We start from the raw sequence: 13,491 nt of genomic DNA on the forward strand, positions 1-13,491 counted from the left end.
CACACACACACACACACACACACACCAGAGCAGGCTGGTTGAGCACCCCAGTCTGCAGATGGGTAAACTGCAGCTCACAGAATTTACACGACATGCTCTAGGTTACCCTGGAGGTATTGGCAACTCTGGGATCTGATCCTGGTTCTCTCTGTCTCCATCTAAGAGAAGGGACCAATTATTGAAAAGGTCTTGGGACATGGAAAAAGAAAGGAAATAGGTTCTGTTGCCGTGTCTTCCACTCACTGCCTATGACCCGATCGCTTTCCCTGTCGGAGCTGTAATTTCCATCTTCTGAGGAATTCTCGGGCTCCATGATGTTATCGCCAACATGACTTTTTCATCCAGCAGCAGGTTAGGTGGGGGCTATGGCAGAGAAGGTGGGGAGGTGGACCAGGGGGATGGGAAGGCCATTCTAATTCCGTGCCCCAGGTCTCCACCTAGAGAGTGCGGTCATCAGTTCTGGGTGGAGAAATGAACTGCCCACCAGGAAGCAGCCTGTGTGTTGGCTGTTTTCTTAGAGTTCAGATGCAAAGAGAGAATGCTGATGGTGAGGGGGAGATGCCTGGGAGGCGAATCGACTGGATGGTGCCTCTGTGAGCCATGCAGTCTGTGCTGCTAGGGAAACAAGGCACCCGAATCCAAAAGGAGGGAGGGAAGGGTTCTGAGAGGCGGTGTCTAGCAAGGGGGGAGGTGCTTCAGTTTAGAATGCCAGCTCTCCACGTCTCACTCATCCGGAAATGATTTAGTGAGTGACTACTATGTGCCAGGCACTGAGTGAGGTCCTGGGAACACGAGATGAATAAGACAGACACGTCCGTGCCCTCCCGGGGCCTATATTCTAGTGGGGGAGGGGCGTGCTCTCCCTAAAAAAGAGCAATTTAAGGGTTCTGCAGGGACTAGAACAGGGTGGAATGGAGGGACTGGCAGGAGGCAAGTCCAGCAGGGAGGTGACTGGGAGTGGCCTCGGAGCTGGACCTGAGGATGAGACGGAACCAGCTGGGAGGAGAAGGCCAGCCAGAACAAAAGGCTGTATGCATAAGGCGGGATGACTTCAGCTCAAAGTAACAAAAAACCCAAATGCAAGGTGGCTAAGATGATAAGAACATTTCAGACCTCCCCAAGCTGGGAGTTCTCAAATAGAAAGGACGTTCATGTGTGGGAGGACAGGGCATTGCTCAACGGTGTCATCAGGACCCAGGGTCCTTTCATGTGTCACTGCTCTGTCAGTCCTTAAAGCAGAGCAGATGTGTTTGACACACACCCCGTAGAGTGAAAACAACCTAAGTTTGCATTTGTTTTGGGCCACTCAGCAGCGATGGGACCTTAGACAAGACCCCTGTCCTCCACGCACCTGTCTCTTCTTGTGCCTCTCCTGGGCGCTGTGAGGATCCGCTGAGGCCATGTGCAGGAGCCTTCTAGCCCAGCACTCAGCACGTCAGGAGGGGCCCAGTGGTGCCCTTCTTTCTGTCTTGCAACTGGGGAAAGACTCGAACCTAGTGCCCCAGAGAAAGAGCCTTCGGTTTCAAATCTCCCCCTTCCAAACCCACTGGCCCTAAGGAAACCCCATCTTGCCTTTGCCTTTGAGTCCACAGTCCCTAGAAGAGGACTGCTCTGGACGGTGGCCGAGTCAGCTCGGCCCACCCTGCCATGCAGCCCAAGCACTCGCTACTTCAGTCACGGTCACTGAGTGCTCCGTCTAAACCTCTTGAGGCCACAAGGTACCAAATGTTTTGAATTAATTGGCTTCTATTTTCCTTCCTGTGCGTGTGCCTCGGTGCCTTTTTAGGGCAAGATTGACTAGAGGAATCCTTCCTGAATTCTGGCAGCCCTGATTCAACTTGGAGTTAATTATCTCTAATATGCTGTACGATTCCCTCTGTACCTTTTATGACATGGAGTAGAGGCATAACTTATCCAAGTCTATCATTTGAGGCTTTTTTTTTTTTTGCTAAAAAAATTATTGTGTGTGCTTTATAAAAGTATTCATTCCATCCATCATTGTTTATTCACAAGGTGTTTATTGAGGACACATCTCTGTGCCAAGCATCGCACTGGTTAACTTCTCACAAGCCTATCGGGTCAGTGGTCTTATCGCCGTTTGGTAGAGAAAAAACAAAAACAAAAAAACTAAGTTCAGAATGAAGAGAAGGTTGGAAAAAAAAAAAAGAACTAAGAGAAAGGTTGACGTCTTTCGTCCTCACCCCTACCTGCTTGAACATGTGTCTACAAGGAGCTACGGACCTCCATGACTACGGTTCCCAATAACACGGTTTCCTCCCTTTGTCCCCTGGGCCCGATGGCTGGTCCCAGCTTCCTTCTGTTGCCTCACCATCCCTGGTTTGTCTCCTCGCCCTCTCTGTGGTCCTTTCCCGTGGATCTCCTCATCAGAACCACGGGAAGGGCATGGCCTTCCCCCCAGGACCCTAACTGCTCCGCCTGGGGAGGAGCGGCCCCTCTGAGATGCCACGTTCTCCCTCTGTCCACTCTTTGTCATTCTGCCCTCCCACCCCCTGTTATCCTGAGAACTTGTTGTTTGTCTGTTTGTTTAGGAAAAGAAAAAGGGAGCCACACTGTATCTTCAAATGTCTCTGCGTTTTTAAGAGAACGGAACGGGCCTTTTTTAGAATCCAGTGCGAGTGTGTGTGTTTCACTTCCAAGATTCTATGCCAGTTGACCCAATTGAAATCAGTCACCTGGTTCCTTTTGAGCCTCTTGTCCTACTGAAGATCCAAAGACAGCTGTGGGGAGCCCTGTTAACTAAGTTTCCTCGGGCTGCCATAACGTAATACGTACCCTGGGTGCTTAAAACGACAGGTATGTGTTCTCCCCCAGTTCTGGCGGCCACAAGTCCAAAGTCACCGTGTCAGCAGGGCTGTGCTTCCTCTGACAGTCTGCATAGGATCCTTCCTTGCCTCTCCCCGACTTGGGGTGCCAGCAGTAATCTCTGGCCTTCCTTGGCTTGCCGCTGCCTCGCTCCAGCCTCCGCCTCTGTACTCACCTGGCCTTCACCCTGTGAGTCTGTGTGTCTCCCTCCTCTCCTGGTAAGGTACTTAGTCCTATTGGAATAAGGGCCACCCACCTCCAGTTTGACCTCAACTAATTACACTGTCAACAGCCCTATTTCCAAATAAGGTCACTTTCCAAGGTACTGGGGGTCAGGACTTCAACATAGCTTTTTGAGGGACACAATTTGACCAACAGCAGAGCTCTCACTGAAGTCTGGGGATCGACTTGGGGGGAATCCCACTTGGAGAATGGCTCAGGAAAAATGATTTAAGAAAAGAAAAGGATCAAGAGCTACAGCAAACATCCCCCCTCCCTCCCTCTCTCTCTTTCTTCCTTTCTTTTCTCTTCCTTTCCTTCTTTCCTTCTTTCTTTTTTAAATGACCGCAGGTGATGTTTTCACACATCAGCTCACATCAGCTCATGGTCCCATTTAGACTGACAAGGCTGGCGGTGGTGGGGACTTAGAGAAGTGGGTGGTGGGGCTAATCGCCATCCTCACAGACCTAACAGCACCTGCAGGTGCAGTGACTGGGGATGTGGAAGCCTTAAAAAAAAAAATAGAACCCTTCTTCTTGTCTTTCAGAGTAATATTTATTGATCTGTGCTAGTCCGTGCAATATGCAAGAGCAAGAGAGGGCCAAGGCGGAGGGACAAGAGAAGCTTGGGGCAAATGGGGAGGGGTCGGGAGGAAGAGAGGCTTTGGAGAGGCATTCTACACAACCGCAAGAATCAGCACTTCTCCCTCCCTCCTTTCCTTCCTCCCTCTTCCTTCTTTCCTTCTTCCCTTTCTTCTGTCTCTTCCTCTTTCAGGCTTCCTCTCTCCTCCTTGACTGGCTCCCATATCATGATCTTGCTTACAAAAGCAGCACAGACGTTAGGCTGCCTGGAACTCACAAATCAAACAATCAAGCCCAGCAGCAGCGGGGGTGGCTGAGGTGGGTGTGTGGTGAGGAGGCCGTGACTGTGTAGTCAGCATCGTGTGCAGCGAAGACAGGGCATCACCTGAGCCGTCCCCAGCCTGAGCAAGCATGTAATGAACAAATCCCAAAGTGGTCCAAGAGTAGAGCGTCCAGAAGGAAACTGAGTCAGGGTACAGAGAGAAGAAAGACCCTGGGGGTTCTACCCTATTCTTTTCAAGACTTCCCACTATAGGAAAAATGGAATTCATGTTTCCGTAAGCTGTGAATTATATTAACGACCAACTCTGGGCTCATCAAAGTCCTTGTGATGGGAAGACATCGTTTCAATGGTGCTTGAATTTCTCATATTTGAATTATTTTGCTAGAAAAAGAATACATATACGGGAGAAAAATATTCAGATGATGTCAAAAAGTAAACAGTAAAACATGTATTTCCTTTCCAGTTCTAATTCTTGGTCCCCGAGAGGCAACCTCTGTTATGGGTTTTCTTCAATTAACTATCTTTGTAAATCAAAAGATCAATGTCTTCTTTGCTGGTAATGTTCCAACTATTTATTCCAAATGAAAGTGCTCTAAAGTAATTCAAGAAGTTTTTTTCCTCCTCAAAATAAAACTTGTTTCTCTGGGGACCAACTACTCTTTTCTTCCACTCAGTCCTACCACCTTAAGGCTGACCAGGAAGGCTAGGATGCATGACCAATGAAACCCAGACATACCTTGTGAGGCGGGTGTTGCGACACTCAACTGTAGGTGTGGTTATCCTCATTTCACAGATGAGCCAAGTGAGTTCCAGAAAGATGGAGTGACTTTCTCTAGGGTCATAAGACAGACAAGGTCTGACCACAGGTCTCTCTGGCTCTCCTCAATACATGGAGCTGCCCTCTCCCTTATTCCAAGAAGACTACTGATCTATTTCATGGTCAGTAATTCCTACATAAATTAATGAGTAAGTGATTTAACCAATTGATCAATCAGTCAATCAATCAGTCCCTAACAAATATTTCTTAAGCACCTATCATGCATCCTATTCTGTAGCAGATGATTTCAGAGGATAGGCAAGCAACGGATGGTGCATAAAGATGGCTGCTAAGTTTTACGTCTTCTTCCATGAAGAGGTGGAGTCTATTTAGAACCTGGATTGGCCTGTGGTTTGCTCTGATGAATAGAATCCAGTAGAAGCGAATTGTGGAACCCCCAAGGCTGGGCCTCAGGACATCTGGAACTTCCATTTTCACACCTTGGGAATACAGAGATGGAGAACCTTGGAGACAGAGGTCAAATATCAATTCCCTCTTTCCTTAGCAGGAAATAGTACTCAGCATTTGCTGGGTTCAAATCCACTGCCTTCTGTCTTCTACTCTCAGAATATCTGAAGACTGGGCGATCGTTCCAATGAACGCGATGAGTCGCGTCTCTACTGAAGACCCTTCATGGCATCTCCATTCTCCCAGGAGAAATCTGCAGACCTCATGACTTGCTCCTTACTCCTCCAGCCTCCTCCCCCACCTCCCTCCATACCTTTCCCTGTGAGTTCCAAGAACATGCAGGGGCCACCATGCACCACATTCTTACCTATTTCAGGCTTTGCTCCCAGGCCTCCCTTTGCTTGATCATCCTTCTCCTCTTCCTCCCTTGGCTGATTCTTCCATTAAGATTCAATTGTCGCCTCCTCCAGAGGCTTTCCCATCTCAGGTTAGGTGCTGATCCTTCCAGATCTGAGAACACCCTCTGCTTACTTCTGGAGCCGCCCTCGTCAGATTCCATTGTAATGGCCTGTTTATGTGTCTGGGTCTCCCACCGGACTGACGGAGAATTCCCTGAGTATTTGTGTCCTCAGAGCTGGCACAGAGCTGAGCTAGGACTTTTCCCGTGCATTACCTCATTTCTTATTTATCATCAGCATTTTTATCATCAGCATTTTTATTATTGCTGTGGCTTCTCCTTTTGTAACGGAGTGCTCCTGGGGCAACACTGTCCATAAAAAGCCCTAAGTGTCCTAAAGAAAAAATAAACCAACAGTATTTCAGAATTGAAAAAGAAAATAAATAGGCCCAAAGTTTATATACAATTTCCTCTGGTAGTGGTTTAAGTGAGAGGACAATTAGTCCCCAGGTAGTGTTTGCAACTAAAACAAGTCCTAGAGGACACATCAGCGACCCTGAGGAACAGGACATTGCACAAGAACATTGGGGAGTTTTCAGCAGAAACCGGCTTCTGGGAGGTAAAGTAGCCCAGCTGGTCCTACCACCTTGATTTCAGATCCCTTGCCCAAACCACTTGCAGCCTTGGGGTCCACTCCCATGCCATACACCTGGGGGTGTGTGTGGGGGTCTCCCACACCTACCTCCTGGGGCCATGTTTCAGCCAGAAGCACTGGGACCATAGAGAATTCCTACGGAGTTCCAGTGCTGCTGGTCCCAGGGGAATACTCAGATGTACCTTCAAAAGCTCCCACCACCCCATCCTTGCCCTTCCCCAAGGACTCTTGGCTGCAGATTTGGGGGGGTTGGGGTGAAGAAGACATCCCACCATCAGTGTTGCAGGCATTGGCCCCACGGGGACAGGCCTGGGTGGGGGAGCATGCAAAATGCCAAGTGGGCCAAGTCCAGTGATACAAATAGGTGAACTGACTCAAGGGTAAAGTGGTGGAGAATGGTGGAGGATGAGAAAAATTAGGCCACTCAGCTCCTACCGATTCTTGCCACGAAGGGATGTTGGGTCTGTGGCAAGAGCTTCTCATGTTTCTTCAGATACACCTACAAGTTGGAATTTGAATGTGAAATTTCCCAGTATTAAATATTGAACATGAATTATAAAATTTAAAAAATCTCTTGCCAAATAAAGCACAGGCCCGCAGGTGTCCCGCTGGTGACCTCTCTTCTACTGACATCATGTGTTCCGAATGATAATCCATACCGGAATGTTTGCCACTGCAGGAAGTCACAGAATCAATCTTTTCTGCCTTACCAGTTCTGGGCAATTGTAAATCCATAGGTGGAATGAGGCAATGGAAACATTTGGGGAGTCAGAAAGAAGTGAGTTTGGATCTCAGCTCCACTATTTCCTAGGTATGTGGTGTTCCCTGAGCTTTTATTTTCCATGTCTGTAAAATGGGGACAATCATTGTAACAGACACTGTTGGTTACCTGCATGCAACCATCCCCTATCCCCACCCCTGATTTGTTCTTGCTAATAGAGAAAGATTTTGTTCAGGCACTAGAAGAACAGCAGTGAACTCAAGGGGTTGAGCTGTGCTAGTTTAAGTTTTTGTCAGACTCTATCCCACTTTGCCAATGATTTGCCTGGGGACAGGTATGAGACCCAGGTTTGGGCAATGAATTGAGAAGGGAAGTCTGCTGAGGAGGTTCCTGAGATGTTTTTCCTCCCTGATAAAAGAGAAGGTGTTAAGGAAGAGGAGCCCCCTTTCTGCCATCACCTTGTCCTTCCCAGTTGGGACACTGCAAGGTGAGTACAGTACATGATGCTTCAAGCTAAGGCAGCCATTTTGTGACAATGAGGGAAAAGTCAAGAGAATCCCAGAAATGCTGCTCCACAGTCCTGGCAGTGTGGAGTCTGCTTCTAGACATTTCAAGAAGAAACAGTAAATGTCCTGATGGTTTAAGCCATTCTTTCTCAAACTCGAGCATGCATCAGAATTACCTGGAGGGCATATTAAAACACAGATTGTTGGCCCTATCCCCGAGTTTCTAATTCAATAGGTCTGCAGTGGGCCCAAGAACGTGCATTTCTGACAAGTTCCTGTGACGCTGATGATGCTGGTAAACCACATCTTGAGAACCACTCTTTAAGCCACTGTTAGCTGCATATCCTATTACTTGCTGATGAAAACCCCAGCAGATAAAATGATACTTACTTGAGAGAAGCATTTGGCCATTCATGGACATCCCATATGTGACTAGCAAAGCCATAGTACTGGTAGACCTTTGTTTCTTTCATTGTCTTTCATTTTCATTCCAGGTGTTCTCCTCCCATGCCAACCTGATACAGGTCCAGCTTGAACTAACAGTCTGCAATACACCCAGGATGCATTTCTCAAAAAAATATCCATTACGCTAAGAGCAAAGACAATGAAATTTCCACTACGTAACTTCTTTTTTTTTTTTAAAGATTTTATTTATTTATTTGACAGAGATAGAGACAGCCAGCGAGAGAGGGAACACGAGCAGGGGGAGTGGGAGAGGAAGAAGCAGGCTCCCAGCGGAGGACCCTGATGTGGGACTCGATCCCATAACGCCAGGATCACACCCTGAGCCGAAGGCAGACGCTTAACCGCTGTGCCACCCAGGCGCCCCTCCACTATGTAACTTCTAATAGAACCTCTCATCTCCAGCATGTTTGAGAAATCTCCATGAAAAGTACATGATGGGACTGGCTTCTAGCTTCAGGACAAAATGTCACTTCAAACCATTGGCAAATTTAATCTGTTGAGACATAGCTCCGATTTTGCAGTGTAAGGGCCTGTGATCAAGAATTCCCCTGCACGGGGCGCTTGGATGGCTCAGTCGATTAAGCATCTGACTCTCGATTTCAGCTCAGGTCATGATCTCAGGTTTGTGGGATCAAGCTTCCTCTCTGGCTCCATGCTCATCGGGGTGTCTGCTTGAGATTCTCTCTCTCTCTCTCTCCCTCCTCTGCCCCTCCCACCATGTACACTCCCTCCCTCTCTCTCTCTCAAAAAAAAAAAAAAAATTCCTGTACAGGTCTTTTCAGAAGACTCCCCTGTCCCACCTTGGACCTCTCTCATTTACTAGACACCCATACAGTCAGGCTCAGAAACCAGTACAAACTATTTATCTCCCAATTTCTCCCAGCAGAAACAGGCTCCTCAGAGCGTCCTTCCCCAGACTTGCCTGCTGTCCCCCTGCGGCCATGTGCTTCCTCCTCTTCTTCCCTTTACACAGATGCCTCCACTCCTACTTCCTATGTGCCCTTTTCTTACTCTCCAAGCCCCCCCCCCCCACATTTTCCTTGTCTACACGGTGCTGCCTTTCTGCCCAGCTGGAAGGGCCTCCGGGGAGGCGGTGTAGACCAACAGGAACAGTCTGGCAAAGCCAGCGTTAGGAAGCACCCCTGCCCTGCTCCCAGTCCGGCTCTGGCCCTCTCTGGCTGGAGTCAGCGGGTCAGGGAGCCTTCTATAGAAGCCAGCCTGTTAAGCTTTCGTGTCCATCTCCATCACTTGGGGATCTTGCTAAAATGCTGGTTCTGCAGGTAAGATGCTGCTGGTCCTTGGAGCACGCCCGGAGCGGCAGAGGCGCACATCGGAACCGCGGGATGAGGCAGCCACTAGCTGGTAAGTAGCTGCCGAGCTCCTGAAATGCGGCGAGACCCGACGCGGATGTGCCGTCAAAGCGGAATCCTACCGCGATGTCCGATTCCTCAGAAATAATTGTTTATAATTGATTACATGTTCAAATGACGGTAGTTTGGAAATATTAGGTGACTCCATCGCTAAAATTCATGCTGCCTGTTTCTTTTTACTTCTTTGTTTTCTAATGTGAGCTAAGAGCAAAATTTAAATTCCGCACGTGGCTCGCACGTGGGGCTCATGCTGTATTTCAATCAGACAACGCTGTTCTGGAGCATGCTCTGTGCATGCATAGCGGGGACCACGGATGCCATGCTCAAACGGCTAAAAGCCTATTTCTGGAAACTGCATAGAGTTCTCTCTCAGGTCCATCCTCCCGAAGGCTGAGCACCAGCCGCCCTTATGCAAATCCCGAAGCCCAGCGGAGGCCAAAGGGCAGCTGTGGCGGGGTGGGGAGGGGGGGGATTGGACGATGCAGTCTGGACGTGAGGCTGAAGTCGCCTCAGGTGTCTGCCTGTCCAAGGCTCACCTCGGGATAGGACAGAGACCAAGGTTGGGGGCAGGGGCCAGGCCCCGGGCTGGAAGCAGCCGTCCTATGTCACCAGATTCAGTTACAAAATCCTGAGGCATCTGAGAGTCCTCATTCCATCTGGGCCTTCCGGATTGTTAGGCATATATATTTATCAAGGTATGCGGATGGAACATATTTCATTTAACAGTTTGTTAGCTTGATTTATACCTTTGAATATTTAGACATATGATATGTGGGTCTCTATTTCTGCTCTTGCCCTGGGCAAGTAAGGTAATTACCGTATGGTTTTATAAGGGCTGTGCTATGGGATGGACACGGTGCCGTGCGAGCCCAGAGGAGGGACATGCTCTGCCTGGGACCCAGTGCCCTTGGAATATATTGTCACCCAGAGGAAAATGTCAGTGCTGAGGGACCGCTAGGTGAGTGGGAGGAAACCCATTTACTTTCCCATGGCAGAAAGGCAGGAGGACTATCCCGGGCATCTAGCTGCTGGGTCAGGAAGCCGGTGAGCAACACGGCGGACCAGCTTTGCCCCCCTCCACTGCCTCCCTTTTGCAACTATTAAGCATCTGGTTGTGACACTATCCATCTGCTTCCTCGCGGTAAACAGAAGATTGATTAAATGCTGGGAGGGCCCAGCCTGGGCTCTGGTTCCTTTAAGATTCCCCGACCACAGCATCGCACATAAGACATGGGAATGCTTGAATTTGAATGCCAGGTCATCCTTTCTGGGTCTCAGTTTCCCCATCAGTCTAATGGGCTTGATGAGAATAGTGCAAGAAGAGGGTTCAAAGGAAGATGAATTGAGATACTATTTATAAAGGACCCGGAACAGTGCCTGCCTCAGCCTAAGCGTTACACAAACGCTGGTTCTTACTAATGCTATTTACAGGTGGGACCCCGAGGTGCAGAGAAGTGAGGTAATCTTGCTGAAGGACAGCACATTCCTTACTGACAGAGCTGAGGTTCAAACCCAGCTTCCCTCCCTTCCAAAGCCCGTGCTCTTTCCTGCCATCACGTGCCTCTCACATGTGAGTATTTCTCAACCACAGAGATAAATTTGTCTCCTCTTTCATGTGGGGTGCATTCACTGAGCTCGAGAGAGAAGGCTAAAAATACCACCGGGTGTAAATCTGATCCAGTGAGAAGGGGTGAGCGGTGGTTGGGTTGGGTAGGGAAGGAAAGGCCCCTCTCCTGCTCCTCTGCGATTTTTCAAAGGCCTTTGTTCTGAAAGCGCACCTGAGCCTATGACGAGCTTCTGAGACCCGCGCTGTGATGGCAGAGCAGGCCTTCCCAGGGCCCTGCGTCCTCTTCAACCTCTTCTCCAGCCTCCAGCCGCCTTTTTCGGGCCCTCTCCCTGTGCTCCGTCCAGCCGTGCTGAGCATGTTTCCCACGCGGCCAAGCCAGTGCCCTCTCCAGGACCTCACGCACATGCCCAGAGCCAGATGTTCCCAGGGCTGGCTGCTGGCTCGAATGTTCCTGCCAAAGTGGCCCTCGCCGACCACTCTAGCTGACGGGGCCTCAGCCACCTCCCCACACCGGCCCACTCACTCTCTCGCACGGTGCGCCTTTGTGGCCTGTTTGACACTTAGCACAACCTGTCCATTTCTGCATGAATCCGCCCCTCTCACCCGTGAGCCCAAGACAGCAGGCGCTGCGTCAGTCTCACCCATGCTGTGTCTCTGGAGCCTACAAAATGCCTGATGCCTCTTTGTCTGCAGAAGTGTCTTTTGAATAAATAGATTATGCATGTAGGAATGAATGAACAAAGGAATCAAACCTCAGTTCTTGTCCCCACGCTGCTACTCACTGCGTGACCTTAGGAAAGTCCTTTTGCCTCTCTGGCTCTTATTCTTCTCAATTATAAAATGAAGGGATTGCCTGAATTAGGAAGTTTTAAGGTTTACTTTGTGGGTAACACTGAAAGGCTCAAGCAGGAGAGTCACATGCCCATATTTGCATTAAAGACAAAAAGAAAACTACTCAGGAATCCAGTAGTATGTGGATTAAAGGTGCCCATTCTGGAGTCCGGGGAGTGGCCGGAGGGTGGGACAAGTGCACAGACCAGCAAGAGATGTGTCACCCAGGTTTATCAGAAGATAGCAGATAAAGCTCACCAACTGTCCTAGGTGACAAACTCACCAGGGGCTCAAGCCCACTGTAGAGTCATATATGCTGTGGTTGAGGCTTCTGTCTGTCTCTCAAACACACACACATACATACACACACACACACACACACACACACACACACACCTTCCCCTCCTACAACCTGTTTCATGACCATCTGGGTTGGCCAGATTATGTGATTATGGCAGATTAAAAAAATATTTAATATTTTGATAAATTATCTTCCCAATGACTGTGTATAATTGACCCCGTTCTATGGAAAGCTTATAATAATACATTAAATATTATGTATGTGCAATAATATGATGCAATAAAATAATACAGTAAAGAGCAGAAAACTATAAGTAGAGACTAAATCAAGATCGGGTAAAGGTAGATTTAAAGACCAAGACCAGCAAGGCGATTATAACATAAACAAGCAGAGGGTTCCAGGCCTTTATCAAAGTTGAGCCCCAAAGTTGGCTTTGAGTTTCCTCATGGTCAGACCAAAAAAGAAACATGACCAGCCACATTATTTACATTCTATAAGAAATAAGTATCTAATATCTCAGGAGAAAAACTTGCCTTGGCATCCAACTTGGAGAGAAGTGTCTCACGTGGGTTTTTTATAGAGAGACAACTAAGTGATGCCATGTGCATGTTTCCAATTAAAAATATAGAAATCAGTTGTATTAGCAATCATTTTATGAGAGAAAAACTTAATTTTATTTATTTTTATTTTTGACTTTTTTAGAGAGGAGGGCAAGTGGTGGAGGGAAAGGGAGAAAGAATTTTTTTTTTTTAAGATTTTATTTATTTGACAGAGATAGAGACAGCCAGCAAGAGAGGGAACACAAGCAGGGGGAGTGGGAGAGGAAGATGCAGGCTCCCAGCGGAGGAGCCTGATGTGGGGCTCGATCCCATAACGCCGGGATCACACCCTGAGCCGAAGGCAGACGCTTAACCGCTGTGCCACCCAGGCGCCCCGGGGAGAAAGAATCTTAAGCAGGCTTCACACCCAGCCCAGAGTCCAACGCAGGGCTCAATCTCACAACCCTGAGATCATGACCTGAGCCGAAACCAAGAGTTGGATGCTTAACTGACTGAGCCACCAGGCGCCCAAGAACTATGTTTTGATTGGGAAAGAGAGGCATGAGGAAGAAGGATGGGGCTGCTTATGCTTCAGCAACATGCGTTTGGACTTGAGGTTATAAATTAATCAAGTAATCCTAAGTTTAAAAAATCAACTCTTCCTCTCAGTAGAAAAATGAATAGAAAGAGCTACAGTTTACTGAATCTTTCTTATAATGCCAGGCACTATGCTAAGCAGGTGACCTACACGAGCTCAGTTCCCCACCAGACCTGAGAGGTAGGATTATCATTCCATCGACTGATGGGCTTAGCTAGTTTCTGTACCTTGCTGGAGATCAGAGAGCTCTTAACACTCGTCCTCCCGACCTCAGATTCCTGCTCTGAAGCACGAGACTCTTCCTCTCTCGGGGGAGTCTGTTCAATGCATTGAGGGTGTGAGTAATGGTCACAAGGCCAATTTTGTTTCATATTGAACCAAAAAGGAAGAATCTTGCAGGAGATGTCATC

General features: G+C 48.4%; 2 long non-coding RNA genes across 2 annotated transcripts; one reads left to right on the forward strand and one right to left on the reverse strand.

Annotated features, from left to right (window-relative positions):
* Window positions 1-3,526: 3,526 nt before the first annotated feature.
* LOC103664471 lies at window positions 3,527-5,726 on the reverse strand. Its single transcript, XR_569028.2, has 3 exons — window positions 5,499-5,726; window positions 4,643-5,163; window positions 3,527-4,287 (listed from the first exon to the last, which is right to left on the reverse strand). It is a non-coding gene; the product is annotated as an uncharacterized LOC103664471 (long non-coding RNA).
* A 3,180-nt stretch (window positions 5,727-8,906) lies between these two features.
* Window positions 8,907-11,508, forward strand: LOC121102732. The gene is made up of 3 exons (XR_005834802.1): window positions 8,907-9,237; window positions 10,677-10,815; window positions 11,019-11,508. It is a non-coding gene; the product is annotated as an uncharacterized LOC121102732 (long non-coding RNA).
* The last annotated feature ends 1,983 nt before the right edge of the window (window positions 11,509-13,491 follow it).

The sequence above is a fragment of the Ursus maritimus genome, unplaced genomic scaffold (genome assembly GCF_017311325.1).
Source record: "Ursus maritimus isolate PB19 unplaced genomic scaffold, ASM1731132v1 scaffold_15, whole genome shotgun sequence".
NCBI classification, from domain to species: Eukaryota; Metazoa; Chordata; class Mammalia; order Carnivora; family Ursidae; genus Ursus; species Ursus maritimus.